The sequence below is a fragment of the Pseudochaenichthys georgianus genome, chromosome 19 (genome assembly GCF_902827115.2).
Source record: "Pseudochaenichthys georgianus chromosome 19, fPseGeo1.2, whole genome shotgun sequence".
In the NCBI taxonomy this organism is placed as follows: domain Eukaryota; kingdom Metazoa; phylum Chordata; class Actinopteri; order Perciformes; family Channichthyidae; genus Pseudochaenichthys; species Pseudochaenichthys georgianus.
The window spans coordinates 13,929,530-13,948,972 of NC_047521.1; the positions used below are offsets into that span (position 1 = coordinate 13,929,530).

A 19,443-nucleotide genomic window follows, 5' to 3' on the forward strand; every position below is an offset into this window, starting at 1 on the left:
AGTAACTCACGGGAGGCTTCTTTTATTTTATTTGTATTCATAATAATTTTAATTTTTCGACAGAATGTATTATGGTGCATTAGTTACGAATTTGTGTTCTCAAAAAACAGTGCATTGTGTGTAATACAACTGTGATTTGTATTAAATTAGTTAGTTTTTAAGGAAGGCCAGAGCTTCAGCTGTGTCCAATAGATTGTTCCCTTTAGTTAACGTTTTTTAAAAGAACATTATATTCCGATTTGATCATGTCCCCTTTATTGTATTACGGAGAGCAATGTGAGCGTCCATTCCCATTGGATAACGCAGGATTTTACACCCGGAAGTAAGTATTCTCTGTCGATTGATTTTACAGTGATATCTGCACGACTCATCAACTCAAAAACACCAGATTATCCTTGTTGATTACACAACATTGATTGGTTTAAATTGTGTACAATGCTTTTGTAATATTCCCCTTCGATTCGGAGAAACAAACATTTGTTCCGTTTAGGATGGCCGAAGACACTACACTACCCAGAATCCTCAGCTATCGTTTGGGACGACACCATGTGCTTTGCTTGACAATGGTGAAGTTTACGCTGAGCGACAAACAGCATTTTGAAATGGAATGAAACCCATCGACGGCACACTATTCAAAACAGGAATCGAACGTCTCCTCCCCCCCTTAGGTCACAGGCTCCTCCAACAGTGCAACACAATAAAACAGATACACAGAAAAAATAGTGCAAGTCAATACAAAAAGAAAAATAGTAAAAAGTGAAATAGTGCAATAAGAGTCTATACAAGTGATTGGAATATGATATATTAGACAAATCATTTCTAAGTAGCAGCCAGATTAATGTTATGGATGTTATTTCAAAGTTCAGGTGTTTAATAGTCTTATGGCCTGTGGGATGAAACTGTCCCTGAGTCTGGTGGTTTTGGTCCGGATGTAAGATAAGATAAGATAAGATAAGATGGTACTTTATTGATCCCAATTTGGGACATTGTTTTTGTTGCAGCAGCATAAAAGACAAGGCATTTTACAATAAAACAAAACCACAAATAAACAAGAATAGAAAGAAAAGAAAAGAAAATAGAAAATATACGTGTTGAAATAGAAAATATACATGTAGATATTATATATGCAAATATACATATTCAAAAATATATGACAATGGAATATGGAATATCAAATATTGAACAGATTATATATGTGTACAATGTACAGCGAGGTTGTATTAGAGAAACTATGGAGCAGAGAGTTCTCTTCCAGCCAGAGGTGATTTATTGTACAGAGTTATGGCAGTGGGCAGGAATGTGTTCCTGTATGGGTCCTTGTGACAGCGGAGCTGCAGCAGTCTGTTGGAGAAGGAGCTCCGTTGTCTGTCCAGCTGCAGGTGGAGAGGATGGGTGGGGTTATCCATGATGGACAACAGCCTGTTCAGTGTCCTCCTCTCCACCACAGCTTCAAAGGGGTCCAGCTTGATGCCGATGACAGACCCAGCTTTCCGGATGACTTTATTGATCCTGCTGGTGTCACCGGCTCTGATGCTGCCCCCCCCCCCAGCAGACCGCAGCAAAGAAGAGTGCACTGGCCACAACAGACTAGAAGATCTCCAGCATCTTGCTGCACACGTGGAAGGATCTCAGCTTCCTCAGAAAATAGAGTCTGCTCATCCCCTTCTTGTACACAGCGTCAGCGATCCTCCAGTTCAGCCCATAAGTGCACTCCCAGGTACTGTAGTCCTCCACAACAGCAACATCCTCTCCTAGAATGTGGCTGTTGTGCCAGACGGCAGCAGACAGAACCGTTTGTGGCTGGGGTGATGGGGGTCTTTTATAATCCTGAGGGCTTTCTTTAAGGTTAACCATATTTTTACTCCACTACATTTATTTTAGTTACTTTACAAATTCTGATTAATGATGTGAAATATAAACAACCCTTAAAGCAGACTTTAGTTACACCTGAGTAAAATTCAGGGAAGGTGATTGTCAAGTGCCAACAATCAGGAGAGATATTTGATTGGAGGACTGGCTTATCTAAAGCCAGTTGAGTAGCACTTGAAATGTTTTTGCTCTATGAAGCCTGATGTACTTTATGATTCTGTTTTCTTCAAGCTTGTATTTTGTTGGTCGAACGCACTTATTGTAAGTCGCTTTGGATAAAAGCGTCAGCTAAATGCAATGTAATGTAATGTAATGATTGTTGGTGCTTGAGAAGACTAAATATTTATCTGCAGATCCCTATAAAGTATATACATTACTCGTTATTCTCTACAAATAGTTAATTAAAAACTGTATATAATTGCTATTTTGGACATCCCTTTTCAAGATTTCAATATTACTCTAAACGTGTAATAACGTGCTTTAACCAGTAGGTGGTTTGGGTTAAAAATCTGTCAAGTTTACAGTGTTAACAAAATAAAATATACTGCTGTTTCTGGTTTAGTTTACGACGGATATATTTAGTTATTGTTTTGATATTTGTAACACAAAAGCGATGGAAAAACCCCACAGCAACACAGAAAAGATGGTATCAACATGAGTAGTTAATAAAAAACAATAATATCAAAACAAATTATTACTACTAACTTTATTGTGAAATTAAAACAGAACGGTAAAAGAATAGTTTCCGGTCTATTCTGAGCCAGATCTCTGTAGATAAATACAAATACAGAACTACGACAGATGTGTAATATTTAATGCAGCCAAACCATTTATTACAATGCATTCATGTGATGACTTTCAAAGAGTAAAGCAAGCACTGCTGAATAAAGTATGATTTATCTTTTACGAAACGTTTTTTTTTCATATGGAAAGGAGTCAACCAATCACAGAGCTTGAGGCAACGCAGACAATAGCTGAGGATTCTGGGTAATGTAGTGTCTTCGGCCATCCTAAACTGAACACATATTTGTTTCTCCGAATCGAAGGGGAATATTACAAAAGCATTGTACACAATTTAAACCAACCAATGTTGTGTAATCAACAAGGATAATCTGGTGTTTTTGAGTTGATGAGTCGTGCAGATATCACTGTAAAATCAATCGACAGTAAAGAGTATACTTACTTCCGGGTGTAAAATCCTGCGTTATCCAATGGGAATGGACGCTCACATTGCTCTCCGTAATACAATAAAGGGGACATGATCAAATCGGAATATAATGTTCTTTTAAAAAACGTTAACTAAAGGGAACAATCTATTTGACACAGCTGAAGCTCTGGCCTTCCTTAAAAACTAACTAATGTAATACAAATCACAGTTGTATTACACACAATGCACTGTTTTTTGAGACCAAAAATTCGTAACTAATGCACCATAATACATTCTGACGAAAAATAAAAATTATTATGAATACAAATAAAATAAAAGAAGCCTCCCGTGAGTTACTACAAGCTATAAAGTAGATTTTAAAAACGTTTTATAGAATAAAAGCTCACTGCAGGACGTTGTAGAAATGCGTGTGTGCACCACGACAAAGGAGCCTCATTCACTTTACATTGGGGTTGTTTGCGTGGTGCCGACACGTAAATGTAACAAAGTTCGTGACTCCACCACGCAATGTGGTGTTAAGGAGTCGTGGTGGAGTCACGCATTCTGGTGAGATCAGGTTGGTCGCTGCATGTCTTCTCTGTGTCCGTGCCGGCTTCTCTCCTGGAGTGGACATGAGTTGGTACGTTGGAGGGAGCAGCAGCATCTCAGCTCGGTGTTGAGTGCACAGCCTTACTGTGGCAGACCCACAGCTCCCTCTGCTCCGCACTGCTTCACTTCTCATGATCACCGTCACCTTACAAGCCAACAGACAAGTTACGTCTCACTTTCTACTATCTTTAGTTTTTCTACATATCGTTTTGTTTCGGCCTCAGTTTTACTTTTTTAAAGGAGGGATCTGATCGAGGTCGACATTAATGTTTGTGATGTACATTTTTTTATTTTGATACGTGGTATTTATTTTCTCTAATTCAGGATGCTCGAAGAAGCACTCCTGTCTGTCTCACTCTTCGCTGTTTGTTTTGCTGCACTGCTGCTGAATCCGCATGAACATGTATGTAAATATCGGCCTCTAGAAGCTCGAACACCAGTGGCGGCCGGCCCATAGGGGCGCTAGGGGCGCCCCCCCACCTCTTGCCAGATACAAAATAAAAATAAATATTAAATTAAAAAATATATATTTACAAAAAATGTATTTACATTTTTTTTATATTTAAATTTTTAATGAACAAGGTAAATATCATACAATTAGTATCACACAAATGTATAATCTACAATACAATCTCGTTTAAAATTGTGTTACGATGTCTAAAGTTACTGATAAGTCACCTGTTTCCTGCCTAGCCCTGCCCATGGCATTAGTTTATCATTACGGGGCAGAGCCCCCGAGCGAAACAGCAGCAACCAGCAGGTTGCAAAAGTCTCAATAGTAAACTGTGCCGCCGAAACATAATTTCAGCCAATCAGCGCCGTCAAATATTTTGGTCACGTGGGCGCTCACGTTGGCGCCCATGTTGCTTACGTGCGTTGACGTGAGGAGTTGTTTTTTAGACTCGTGAGTGACCAAGGTGACGTAGTATTTGGATGAGAATGGTGTGCAGGTGGAGTCGCCGGAACCTCGGTCCGCCCAAGAGCTACTCTCCAATCCTTTTGAAAGGAGAAGTTTGGGAGATAAATTGATACTTAAAGACCTTGGACCGGACCAACCCGATTTGTATATATCACAACAAGCTCGTGAAAAAGACAAAACGTATCAACAAGGCTTCTCACATGGCTAGCTGGATGCAAACAGGTAAATGCTATCTTTTGTTTCACATGCTTGCTCTTCAAACAGCCGGTGACAGATACGATCTGTTCAGAAACTAGACAAAAGTTAAACAAGTACAAACCACAGACTGCCTGTGTCATGGAGAATACAGTCGCTGGTTTATTTATGTCTGTAGGCCGTTGTTGTGACTTGTGAGTGTGGACGGTCAGAGCATATATAGCGTTAGCTTAGCCAAGCTCCATTCAGGGAACAAGTATTCTGAAAGGTTTTTCGCCTGCCGTCTGTCTGCAGACTTGTCAAAGCATTAATTCATGGTTTTTACTAACCGGAATCAGTATGTTGTTACGTCGGCATCATTTAGAAACGTGTATTACAATTTAATCACGGTAAAATATGTTCATGTTGTTGTAGCTGTAGCTCCCTTGCCAGCGCGTCTTGTTTGAATGATGCGAGTAAACACAGCTGACAGCTGCGGTGAAACTCGAGCGACTAGAGCGATGCGATAGGAGCGTTTAGAGCGAAGCGAATATTCGCATCGCGTCCGGTCTGAACGCAGCATTAAAGCGAGCTCCGCGCTGGACTGGAAACGCGCCATTACATCACCAGAAGTCCTAATTTAAGGGGTCATTTCTCCCAAAAAAATGTTTTTACTCACTCTATCAATAGCCCCACCAAAAATATTTTCCACCAGCCGCCACTGTCGAACACAGAACACAAATATGTAAATATGGGCTTTTAAATGCTCGGCATATAACAGTGATATTCCAGTGGGTTTGAATTTTATTTTGGCAGCTACCTTTGTTCTAAGGATTGAATAGGAGTGAGTGGTTTCTTCCAAACAGGAAGATCTTCTAACAATATTGGATGTTTGGCTTAAAAAAAAAAAAGTATCCAAATGTTAAGATTTGACCTTATACCTTTTGCATGCCTTAATTTATTTTGTTTACCAGATTTTGTTCTTTTCAAACATAAATGATTTCATCAGTTAGAGATGTGTATATTCTTAATTCTGCCTTTGTTGAGCTTTTTTTCCTTTGAGGTGCACCGTGTGAATAAAGACTGGAGGCCGGGTCCATCAAACAGCACGAGTGTGTCCTGACACACAACGTGCTTTACGGTACTTCCTGGTTTCATGTGAGAGTGTATATTTTTTGTCTCGGATTTGTTCTTATTTTTTAGACTTTTTTTTTATGATTTGTACTTTAGTGATTTAGTGCTGGACCATGTGATAAAGCTTGTCACTGTACTGTACCATGCTGGAGCCTGGGTGGGCTGGAGGCTGGTGTCAGGCAGAGGGGCCAGAATGAGAGAACCTCCTGCTGTTCTTGAATGGCACACGCTGTGAAAAGTTTAACTTCTTAAAGCTTTGAGCACTATGGAGACGCAGAGAAAAGGAGTCTGCAGATTATTTTTGACCAGATGTTCACTGTTAGATTCTTCTCCACATCTTAAGGTTTTGACTATGAGTAGTTGTTTGTTTGGATTTTGTCCTGAGGTGTGTAAACACAACTCTGGCCATTTCCTGTCCCATGGGACTGTTTGATGTTCTTTATGATGCCTCGCTTATTGTGCCATCGGGTGTTTGTAACACCTTCAGTCCTGCATTTAACTGTGGGACTGATTTAGAGCTTTTGTGACCAAAGATAGCTGCAGCGACCCCGCCACGTCTACAAAGCAAACCATTAGTATTAAAAACACATTATGAACATTAGCTGTGTGCTTTATGTATCTGTTGGGACATTTTAAAATATGGCTGCTGATGAAGATCACGTGAAGCTCCAGAAGCAACTTAATTGTTTTTGTCCCGAGATAAATTTGTTAAAGACAACATACATTTTTGATTGGCAGAAAGTTAATCACAACTTCACATGCATCCTACCCATCTCCCAGAAGCCCTTGCAGCAGCGATGCTGGTTTAGTTTCCTGCACGCCTCGACGTAAGAGAGACGTAAGCGACATCGCCTCTTAGCTCCAAAGCTCTTGCCTCTGGACCGACAATTTTTTGGAGCTGGAAATGAAGCGGATTCCGGAGCTAAGAGCCGGCGCCGCTGCGGTGTGAACAGGAAAACCCGGCGCTTTTCAGGCTCTAGCTCCGAGCCGGAGCTGAAAAGGCGCTGGTGTGAAAATGGTCATTGGAGCGAGGGGCGGGGCGAAACTCACGGAAGTGATTTCAAAACAAAGCGGTGATAATATTATAAACAAAGGGAAACAAGGTGAATTTAGCGATCACAACGAAAACGGCCAAGACACATATTGAGCCCAGAAAATGGATGTTATTAAGGGCTGTAAATATAATAAGCCTCTGTCTAAAATGGACAACGTTGTTAGGAGATTTAAACTATAGGCTACAGCGATTCTGCACTGCGGTCAACTCCGCCGCCTCTCGAGTTTTTTCAAATCAGCTGCTCTTCATTCCTGCTATATTTGACGAGTGATTCAAATATGTTTTACCACAAGTTCTTAAGGAAACTGACACTGTTGGACTCGGTTCTAGTTTGACTTCTACCAGAAATAAAGTAGCCTACTTTTACTGTGTAGCCGACTTTGTGAGTAATCCTCTGTCAAAGTCCCCTCCTTAGTAGCCGACATAATGCATGTTTTTCTGCTATCTTTGATGAATGATAAGAATATAATGTTACCATTAGTTCTTAATGAAATTGATACTGTTTGACTTTGTTTTAGTTAGCCTACTACTTACAATACATTGAAGTACTTTTACTGTGTATTTTTTGAGAAATACTCTGTCAAAGTCCCCTGCTGAGAACAAAATCAAGCCACTAAGTTTGATGAGGGAATTATTTTTTGTTGCAATTAGTTCTTCGTGAGGTTGATCCTGTTGGACTCAGTACTAGTGAAACTACCCCCACAAGTACTATGAAGTACTTACTGTGTACTGTTCCAGTACTCCTCTGTCATTGTCCCCTCCTGAGTACAATAATGCATGTTTCTCTGCTATTTTGAATAAGCGTTAAAAAAAACTTTCTTCCTGAGACTGATATTGTTGGACAGAGTATTTTAAGAGGATGGTAGACATGATATCAGCAATACTTCCAGTCAGTACTCCGGCAGCAGCATTTTACACCTTGGAAAGTCTTTAGAGTCTGGCCTGGATAGCTGGTCTGTCCTTCAGCACACTGACACACCCTGTCACTCTTGTTGGCCTCTTATGATGCTGCTGTCTTTTAATATATGATTATTTCTCTGCTCCTAGTTCATTCCTCGCAGATTCTTCCTTCAGTCCCAGTCATTGCATGTCAATCAATAGACCTTCGAAAAATGTGTCCAATTCAACAAAATGTTTTTTTGTGAATGAAGGCCAGAGCTAAATTATAGATTGTTTGATTGTGTAATTACAAGGTGAGAGAAAATAAATCCACATCCTCCTATGAAACGTATTTTATTTACTTTTCCATGTTATACTTATACTTACTTGCATTAGAACATTTGCATGTTGAACTACATGCTGGATATTTTCCCCAGCCTCAAGGAAATACATTAAAATAAATGGATTCATCATTTTAAAAATTGATAAAAATGTATAAATTAATAATGTTGTGTGCACACATTTCAAATTTAAATATAAAATGAAAAATAAGTTTACTTTTGAAATGATTTCTCACAAAAACCTTTCTAAATTATAGTAAATTATTAAAAAAGGGTTTAGTCAATATACGTTTTTCTGCCTAAAATAGTTGAAATTGAACGTAAAACTATATCAAACACCACATGCATGGCAATTAACCCATTTTTGCCCGCTATTTAAATTGACTTTGGTTAGTTAATAAAAATATTGATAATCATATATAATTGATGCAGTCTTTCTGAACACTTTTTTAAAAAAATACTGCAAATGAAGAATATTTAAAATGTTAACTTACGTTGAAAAGATTTGTGAAAGGATACATTCTTCATGGGCTTCAATGGCTCTAGTAAAGGGTGTTTTATGGTTGCTTGTATTATCCTCAGATAGTGGTTTGTTTAAATAACTACTGACATTTTAATAAATATTGCAAAAAAGGGCTCCAAAAAAGGCATATATAACCAGTTAACCAGTGTGTAATTCTTCAAGCACCACAAGATTCAGAGTTTATAAAGTACAATTCTGGGCCATTGATTGTGTCTTTTCTCCAAACACATACAGTTAAAATGCCTGTTTTGAAGCCTTAAAATGGTGCAGGAAAAGGACTTTACATTGTATTATACTTAAAGACAGGACTATTCCGTTAAGAGAAGAGAAAAAGGAAAGCAAATTGTTATAATGGGTGATGTAACATTAATGACAGACATAATAAGAGGTCCTTGGCACTGTGTGATCATGGGGCATCACCCTTACAGCATCAGGACAATATCATATGGAGTCAGACACTGGAAGTGTGCTGGAGGCTGATGCGTTGACTGGGACTGATGGAAGGATGAGGCTGATGAGACTGAAGAATCTGTGACGAATTAGCGGCTGAGAAATAATCATATATTAAAAGACAGCAGCATCATCAAGAGGCCAACAAGAGTGACAGAGTGGGTCAGTGTGCAGTCTACCATCCTCTTAAAATACTCTGTCCAACAATATCAGTCTCATGAAGAAAGGTTTTTTAACGCTTATTCAAATTGCAGAGAAACATGCATTCTTGTACTCAGGAGGGGACATTGACAGAGGATTGTTGGAAAAGTACACAGTAAGTACTTCATAGTACTTGTGGGGGTAGTTTCAATAGTACTGAGTCCAACAGGATCAATCTCACGAAGAACTAATGGCAATAAAAAAGAATTCCCTCATCAAACTTAGCAGAAGTGGCTTGATTTTGTTCTCAGCAGGGGACTTTGACAGAGTATTTCTCAAAAAATACACAGTAAAAGTACTTCAACGTATTGTAAGTAGTAGGCTAACTAATAAAAAGTCAAACAGTATCAATTTCATTAAGAACTAATGGTAAAATTATATTTGTTATCATTCATCAAAGACATACAAACATGCATTATGTACTAAGGAGGGGACTCTGACAGAGGATTACTCACAAAGTACACAGCAAAAGTACTTCATTTTATTTCTGGTAGAAGTCAAACTAGAACCGAGTCCAAGAGTGTCAGTTTCCTTAAGAACTTGTGGTAAAACATATTTGTATCACTCGTCAAATATAGCAGGAATGAAGAGCAGCTGATTTGAAAAAACAAACTCGAGAGACGGCTGAGTTGACCGCAGTGCAGAATCGCTGTATAGTTTAATCTCCTAACAATGTTGTCCATTTTAGACATAGGCTTATTATATTTACAGCCCTTAATAACATCCATTTTCTGGGCTCAATATGTGTCTTGGCCGTTTTCGTTGTGATCGCTAAATTCCCCTTGTTTATAATAATCACAGGTCCTTCAGCAGGATACTGTAGTGATTCAAAGTGTGATTTTAACAAACGAATGCTTTTGTTTTGAAATCACTTCCGTGAGTTTCGCCCCGCCCCTCGCTCCAATGACCATTAGACCCATATATATATCTATGATTAGACCATTCAGTAAGGTGAAAAGCAAAAAGCAAAAAAGCCTCTCAAACGCTCTTCCGTTTCCGTGTTTAATAAAGAAAAACAATTGGACGGTAGATACACGGATTTTGTATGAACTATGAAAATATCTTAAAATCAATACAGATGTATTTATTATAAACGTTAGTCCTTAACATCTATCAGTGTGCATATCACCATTCAAACATCTTTTAAAAGTTGAACAAACCCCACACAGCTCAGTAAACACTGTGAAATGCTGACTATTTGATAATTTCAGTCAAAACTAACGTTCATATTTCTCTTTGATTATAAAACTGATGAACGTTCAGAACAAAGCACTTTGGCAACTTACCACATACGTTTTAAAATGCTTAATAAGCACCATAACTTTCATGATATCATTTCTCGGTCATAATCGGTTGTTTCCGTGAACGGCCGACTGTTGTGTGACGGCAAATGCTGCGGCCGCAAGGCATTGTGGGGCAGCATTTTCTCCTCTCCTTTCGTCAAGGGAGGTCCAGTGGTTCCTAAGCTAAAGGAGGTTATAAAGGAAGTTTGAAACCTCCTTTCTACGGAGACCCCCTGGTGACATTGGTGAGAAAAATAATAATATAATAATGCGTGGCCACGAGTTAATAATGCGTGGCCACGAATTAGTTATTATGTTCCCACGCATTAGTCATTCGTGGGAACACAATAATTATTACGCAATAACTAAATCCCGATAGTCTATAGAAACTGATGACTGAGTGACAACCATAGACTGCATAAAGGTGACAAACAACACTAGCTAAACTCTGTACCGTAGGCTACGGCTATTATCGCGAAGCATGAATCATTTTGATTTGATTTGGGTATGAATTATAATGATATTCTGCAATCCATTGCAGTTAAGCACAGTGTCATCCTTAGCAAAAGGCACTTGATTCGGCTGCTGAAAATGCACGGTTTGAAACGTAGTTGAGTAAAGTTATAACGATATTGGCAGATTCGGATTTCACGGATCAATAACTCGTGAACAAAACGTTATTCAGACACAAATGACGTCTCCTAAGTACCGTGGTAAGGTTGACAACGAGCTACAATCACATGTTGATCAAAAAAAGCCAATATGCGCCGTCCTCGCTCCGAGCTGGACACATTACATTGGTCTCTATCTGCAGCCGGAGAAGAAACGAGTGCTCAGGGACCGTCTGCAAAGTGCAACTCCGAAAAAAGAGAATATAATAATATTCAATCACTTCACTATTCTACAGTATATTACTATCAAACTCATTACAGAGAGTTTGGAAGAATATGGTTTGGAATAATTTTGGTGAATATGTATACTGTATAATAGTCGTTATTGAAGATGATGCCATATTTATTGAAGATTTTACACTATAAATATTCACCAACATTATTCAAAAGCACATTCTTCCAAACTCTCTGCTGTAGTATGAGCAACATGAGACTATTGATGTATGTAGTGAGTTTGGTATAAATATACTGTATAATAGTGAAGTGATTGAATATTATTGTATTCTCTTTTTTCGGAGTTGCACTTTGCAGACGGTCCCTGAGCACTCATTTCTTCTCCGGCTGCAGATAGAGACCGAGACAGATAATGTCTCCAGTTTGGAGGACAGCACGTATTGGCTTTTTTTAATCAAAATGTGATTGTAGTTCGTTGTCAACCTTACCACGGTACTTAGGAGACGTCATTTGTGTCTGAACAACGTTTTGTTCATGAGTTATTGATCCGTGAAATCTGAATCTGCCAATATCGTTCCAACTTTACTCGACTTGTTGTCACTCAGTCATCAGTTTCTAAAGACTATCTGGATTTAGTTATTGCGTAATAATTATTGTGTTCCCACGAATTACTAATGCGTGGGAACATAATAACTAATTTGTGGCCACCAGAGGCGGCGCTAGGGGATGGCTACTTGGGCTCAAGCCCCGGATGTTTTCTGAAAAGCCCCGGATATTTCACTTAAAAAAAGTTTTTAAAAAATTAAAACGTCTCGGGATTAATGTGCAGTACTGGAGTCCACCAGAGAGGCAGCCACTGTGGGACATTAGCCTGCGTACTGCGTAGCCTGCCCTGAAGAAGAAGTGATCCTTCCTAGTGCCTGACGAGTTTTAAGCTAATAGCCTCTACAGTTATGGATATTAGAAAGTTATTGTCATCGAAGCAGGCGCCACAAGCTGCAGTAGCAGCAGCAGCAGCAGCAGCAGCTGACAACAATGTCATCACCAGCAGTGAAGAAATGGATGATGTTTCAGGTTTGTTAATCTAATGGTGATATCTGCACTCTGCCTGACTGAGTAAGAAGTGAAAAAGAGTGATGTAACGTTAATGTTATAGCTAGTAAACATGGAGTAACCACACTAAGTATACCCTTATATGTTAGTATGTATACAGAACATGACTAAAAATTATCCTAAGATGTAACGTTACCCCTTCATACCTCAGTCTACTTTTAAGACACTAAAATAACGTATTCCAATTTGTATTTTGTTTTCGCACGTGGAATTATACCGGCTCTCGTTTCAGTACACATAACAACAGAACTGACAGGCAACCCTCTGAATCAGACTCCGATTGGCTGTGACTGCATCCACTCAGAGTGTCCGATTCAGAAACGTGACTCTTACACTCTTTACGTCACAAACAAAGATGGTGGATGAGAATAGATCTATAAAACGATAAGCAATGCGCCAGAATCAAGGTGAGACTATCCGCATCCTTTAAAACTCTACGCACATTCGTTTCACCTTAATAAGTAAACGACTATTTGAGTGAGTTAAGGCATTAGTTTGCTTCATTAAAGGGTGTTAATGAGTGTTCTCCAGTGCCTTTTGTCCGCTTTAAGGTGTTATTAAGGTAGGGTTAATGTTGCTCTCAAAGTGCACCAGAGTGATGCTTTCAACTTCAATATTTAAAAAAAAAATCTTCCCGGGGGAGCATGCCCCCGGACCCCCCGAGAGGAGGCGACGACCCCCCTAAAGGATGTTCGGTCCATCCCCCACTTATAAAAAATAGCACTGTACCCCTGCACCCCCCTCCCCCCCCCCCCCAACCCAACGACTCCTGGGCTAAACCCCGGATCTCCTACAATCCTAAATCCGCCACTGGTGGCCACGCATTATTAACTCGTGGCCATGCACGCATTATTAATACGTTAATATTTTTCTCACCAATGTCACCAGGGGGGCTCCGTACCTTTCCTATCATCTAGAGCAGGGGTCGGCAACAGGCGGACCGCGGTCCGGATCCGGACCCAGACGCCGACCTATACGGACCCGGATTTAAAAAAAAATATTCCTGTGAGAGCATGCCCCCGGACCCCCCTAGAGGAGGTTAGGATACTAAATACATTTGCACACATCTTGTGTCCATATCTTTCTGTTTTGGTGGTCATGTCACACCGTGCACGTGCATGCATGCGTGAGTCATGGTGAGATATCTGGATTCAGAGGTTGTTTTTTCTTTGCACAGCATGAAAGAAAGGCCAAATGAATGGGCTGTGATTTTAGTTTTTTTAAGCAGAGGTTGAGTTCAATCATTTGTACGACCCTCGGAGGATGTTGTAAAAATTGAAAGGAAAAAGGTCCCCACCCCTGCTGTAAATAATAATAAAAACCCTTGATTTTTAACTTAACATCTCTGTCTCCTATTGATCTGAGTATATTATAAAGAATAGCCAGTTAATTGAAGCATTATAGCACAGGCCTTTGTCAGTTTTTTTCTGCTTCGAATAGTTCTCTCTTTTTTCACCATACCTGTGTTTGCATCACTGTAACCAATGAGCACCTGCATGTGTGTGAGAATGGCCCTGACCAGAGCCCTAGAGATACTAAGAGTTACGACACTCCCATAGACCTCCGTTGTAAAAAATGGCGGCGCCTACTTCCGGGGTATGGACATCGAAATAGTTCAAAATATTGTCATTTGGGCGTTGGACCTCATTCACTTACATTACGGCGCGTCGATTAGTTCCAGAGGTAAGTTGCTGAAATACCGAACTCTTTTGAATTATCAACTGTCTATATTGTATCAGAGGCCCTTTATGATGCTTATACTGGTCTTCATTTGTATATGCACAGCGTAATTATCTATATTTTATCTTGGTTGTTACAACCAATTTTGCTAGCATTGCCTGCTAGTTAGCTAGCGCGACTTCGTCAGCTTTGAAGGTAAGATTTCAGTAATGAATCGCTTGCAGCTTATATATCAATGATGCTGGGTAACTAACAAGCAGGATTTAGATTGATTATGTGTTTTTATTGTTATTTTGGTTTTTATCTGCTGAACCTGACCGTGTCAGCCATCCTTAGTCGGCTTTTTCTGTATGATATGACTTAACTGCTAGCACTAGTATAAATGAGGTGGCGTTTGTGATAAATATTTCATTGCATTTTGGGATATACTAACATTTCATTATGTGACATGTTGACTGTACTTAGTTTTTTTTTGTACTGTTCCGTGTTAACTTATCTGTACTGTACAACTAGCCTAGCGCTACTTTTTAATGCTTGATGGCATGCTAGGATAGATTCCTTTGTATTGTAATATACACACTAGTTTAATGATTGTTCTTCAAAGGTATTATTCAGTCTTAAACAAATAATAGCCTACTGAATAGGCTACTCTACAGCAGTGAATGAAGGATGAGTCTAAAACATGGTCATGCATCCAAAATGTTTATTTTTAACGAAATAAACACTTTAAAAAAAATAATTAGCACTTTTTTTTATTCAGCCTCATATGGCTGTTTCTGCTGCTGCTGCTGGCGGAGGGTACTGCTGCTGGAGGAGGGTACTGCTGCTGGAGGAGGGTACTGCTGCAGGAAGAGGAGGCTGGAGGCTGCTGACGGAGGACCGGGAATGGAGATGCCAAGTACATCGATGGCAACGAGTAAGGTGTTTGGCAGTGGCCTAGATGTTATGACCTTCGGTGCAGAGGTCTGTTGGGTCTTCTTTGCCTTCTTACTCTGACTCTTGCTGCCAAGATACCCTTTATGTTTATCCTTCCTCTCAGCCCTGATGCACTTTGATGCAATCCTTAACCTCAGCCTGATGTATGATGAGAGGATTTTTTTCTTCAGGTCATGGCATGAGGGCAGGTTGCTGTCCAGCAACATGGCTTCTTGTTCCAGCTGTGACACTGCATTTGAGGACTCCATGAGGGAATCGCTCGTCCTCACACGGAACAGCTGCTCCACGTTCTGAACAAGGGTGAAAACCTCATCTGATGGACGTTAAAGTGCACCCCTTTTAAATTATTTTAATACCAGCAGACCAGCTCTCTCATTTTCACCATCACTGACATTTTTCACTAGGGCACACTGGCATTTGTCACAAAGTGAGAAGCTGATGACCCTTTTCACGATGTATCCTGCAAGGTGGTGCACACAGGACTCGGTTTTAGTGATGTCAGGTGGTGTTGTCAGGTCTACTAGCTGCTCCACTCTCAGAACGTCAGGAGGACTGCAGCTGCTGTTCTGCGTGTCCAGGAAGTCTGCCAAGTGGTCTGATCCATCCTCCACGTAACTGCCAGTATGCACTGGCGATAGGAACTGGCCCACGGTGACAGCGCGCAGTGCATATTGGAACTCTACAGGTGTTGGGGCAGAGTTCCTCAGACGAATGGACGAAAATGTGTTTTCCAGGCAGTCTTGAGTGAAGCGGCTTGTGAGAACAAATTTGTGCCCTTGTCTCAACAGGTCATGCTGGACCTCCAGGATTGTTGTTGTGGCCATCACCAGTCCTGTCTGGACTGGTTTCCAGCTGCCCTTGGGACCGATCTTCAGGCCCCGAAACAGATGGATGGAGTCCCGGAGGAAGCTGATGGCCTTATCATACTCCTCCATCTTGAAATGACTTAGGGGAGTAACAGTGTTGCGTGACGACATGAGGTCAAACCAGTGGTCCACCGTCTCCAAAAACCACGCAGTGGTAAGGTAGGACTCTGGTCTGTGCTCCTCCGCCACCATGTACCTCAGGGCAGCACTCGATGACTTGGAGAAGACGTGCATTGCTGAACTGACCTTCATTTTCTCAAAATGACTAGGCTCCAGGACGCCTCTAGACAGCTTAGGTGCCAGTTTTAGGGCCATTCCCTCTTGTTATGACACCAGATCCTTCAGGGTGTTAAGAACTCAGGCACTTAGGATGTTGGACCCAATTGCAGACAGGGAGACAGAGGTAAAGTATTGTAAGATACTTTATTTTTCCATGACTGGCAAAAATGAACAAAAAAGGTAACCACCAAAACTCTAGTCGAGATGACAAAAAACAGAGAACAAAAAATGAATGCGCTCACGCAGTGAGGAATCAAAAACTTTTCATGAGTACCAGGAGCATAGACCTTACCATGACAATAGACAAGACGAACCGACACTGAACACTGGGAGACAGGGGAATTTAAACACAGGGTAACTAGACACAGGTGGGAACAATCAGGGGCGGGGCTGACACTGATGAGCACAGGAGACACACAAGGAGTGACAGGTGAAAACACTCAGGAACTTAGACACACCAGGGAAACTAACGACAGACATGAAAACACAGGGAAAAGAGACCAGACAATATACAGGGAGGAAAACATGACAAGGAGAACGGAAAAACACCCACACCTAGACATAGAAACGTGACATGACATAATAATCCTGACACAGGGGGCCAACAGACACCACACTGGACGGCAGCTTCTCTTTGTCCACCACATCCTGTGGTATGGTGATGACGTGACCATTCACCAAGGCACTCTTTAAATTCTTCACCACGTGTGGAACGTCAGGCATGAAGTACAGGTGCTGGTGTGGCTTCACAGGATGTGCTATCCACGGCTTGTCATAGGTCACCCCAAAGGACTTCCACATAGCCCTATTGGGGCTCCCCATATCAGTGGTGATGTTAACCACATGAAGCCCTATAGATGCCGCTGCTTCAACGATGGTGAGTATTATGGGCCTGTACACTGCACCGTCAGTAGAATTACCACAACCTGTTTCCACCGCGTAGTAGCACCAGCCAGCATGAACACTAAGGCATGAGTGGCCTGGCCTTTGTGGCCAGGTAGTGTTGTGTTCCCAAACAGCCTCCCTGTTCCCAGATGCAGCTCCACGCTAGGGGTGATGGACATCTCATCCAAGGTGAGCACACCTTTCTTCTCCATCTCACTCATGCCATCTGCCTTCAGCCTCAGCATATCAAACACCTCCCCCAACACTCCTGGCTCCAGTTTGACGTGCTGCATCCTCCTCTGAATGGTCCTGATGTCAGGCAGAGGCATATTCATGGCTTGGAGGGTTTTATATCCTGTAGTGCCAAAACAGAACCTTAGTTGTATTGCTTTTTTCACGGTGTCTTTCCCCCACCCTATCCCACCTTTTTTTGATTGCCCAAGTGCTCTAATTTGGTCTGTGTTGAAGATTTTTTGAAACTTTAGATTAATCAAATTGTGTTTTGTTTTTTTAATGCCGAAATGAATCCTCTTCTGGTTTACCAGAGCCCTCTCGGCTCTCTTTCTTAGTAATCTCTCCCTTCTCAGTTGCCTCATTAGATCCTCCACGTGAGCCCGGTCACAACTGGCCCTTGGCAGTCTGGTCCCTGGAGCACCTGACACTGGCAAACTGGCCTCTTCATAGCTGACCCCTGACTGACTGGCTCCTGGCACACTGATCTCTGGTAAGGTGGCCTCTTGATTGTCGGCCCCTGACATACTGGCCCCTGGCAGTCTGCTGACATCTGTCTCACTCTCTCTGTCTGTCCCTTTCATTCCCTTGGAACTCCACCTCAATATCTCCCTGAATCTCTGTAACAATAACAAGGCAATTGCTGTTATATGTGTATGCTGCCTTTACATGTGCACCTATTGCCGTTTAAGGGTACACTACACTCCTATAGTGACATTCATCTAAGTTCGTCTATTGGCAATGTTACAGTATGAAGAAATCTGTAGATGATCTACATGTGGTATATGAGTCTTCAGAGAATCCCTGAACCCTGGTATTATATTGTATACCCTGTATAATCTGAAAGTTGCATTAGGAGTGTAGTCTATCCTTGAATTATATAACATGGGAAACATTGTTAGCTTCATATATCATACCAATGTTTGATGTGCAGTAATAGGTGTGGTCATTATTCCTGACAGCTGGAGGCATACTCCTTGACGTGAATTTTCTCCTTTTCGGTTTAGGCCGATGTATAAATACTGTTGGAACAGCATCTGGCCTCAACCTCAAATTTCCTCCTGATTTGTTGCCAATATATTGGTCGTCTTCAAAGTGTACCTGTGGGTAGGTAGGTTTGATCAGTTTCCCCTGCACACTTCAAATGTCATTGAAGAGTCATAATTCTCTACACTTGGAAATATGATGCCCTTTAAAATGTTAATAAGTCATGTCACCTCTGTGAACATTACTTACATGACAGAGTTTTCTGCTGTTGTTGTCCTCTGTCAGACACAGGTTTTGTCTGTTGACCATTGCCATCCATCTCTTCCTTCGCTCTACGTCCTTAGGGAAGCCATACATCCGGAACCCCTTCTCGGATCGATTAGAGCACCCAAATGCTATGTATGACAACTGATCTATTAAAATGCAATATAAACGAAAGTGCCATAATATTTATTGTGCAAACATTTTAACATGAATATTGCTATGTCCTCTGTTCAGTCTGCTCCCAACTGTATTCTCTCCCATTATTCACCACTGTTCCTATTCTTGCTCTGCTTTTTAGGGCCCAGGAAACAGATGAAGAGGATGTCGCTTTCACAAAGAACCTTCTTGTTTTTTTTAAAATGGTTAGGCCCCTGGATGCCCTAGACTAGAGTTCTGTATTGCTTTTTTGTAAATAGTTGTTTGTAAATATTTGTAAAATGCCCCCCCCCCCCCCCCACCCACAATTGTTGTTCGCACAATTATGCTTGTGCGAACAACAATTGTGGGTGGGTGCTTATTGTGCTGCAGACGTTGAAGGACCTGAGTCTCCTGAGGAAAGACAGGTGAAAGGTGAGGAGAGGTCATCGCTTGGAAGCTTTTATATCCTGTGGTGTCTCAGCAGAACTTAATATGAAGTGCTTTATTGTCTCGTCGCTGGATCACCTCCCCCTGGCAAAGTGGCCTCGTCATTTTAATTTGTATTGTTGACAAACCTGTTTGTGTTGCTCTGTTGAACCATAACAGGAGCTTCTGTAAATAGTTTTGTAAATAGTT

The 19,443-nt window shown here is 41.0% G+C and overlaps 1 long non-coding RNA gene across 4 annotated transcripts; it reads left to right on the plus strand.

Moving 5' to 3' along the window:
* Positions 1 to 10,727: 10,727 nt before the first annotated feature.
* LOC117464471 (uncharacterized) lies at positions 10,728 to 19,051 on the plus strand. Of its 4 annotated transcripts, XR_004554090.2 has the most exons (6): positions 10,728 to 10,828; positions 13,430 to 13,579; positions 17,775 to 17,911; positions 18,426 to 18,525; positions 18,691 to 18,804; positions 18,968 to 19,051. It is a non-coding gene; the product is annotated as an uncharacterized lncRNA (long non-coding RNA). The 4 variants fall into 4 exon arrangements; XR_011645048.1 differs by lacking the exon at positions 18,968 to 19,051 and having other exon boundaries at positions 18,691 to 18,961; XR_011645050.1 differs by lacking the exons at positions 10,728 to 10,828; positions 13,430 to 13,579; positions 18,968 to 19,051 and adding exons at positions 16,946 to 17,179; positions 17,304 to 17,376 and having other exon boundaries at positions 18,691 to 18,961.
* Positions 19,052 to 19,443: the final 392 nt, after the last annotated feature.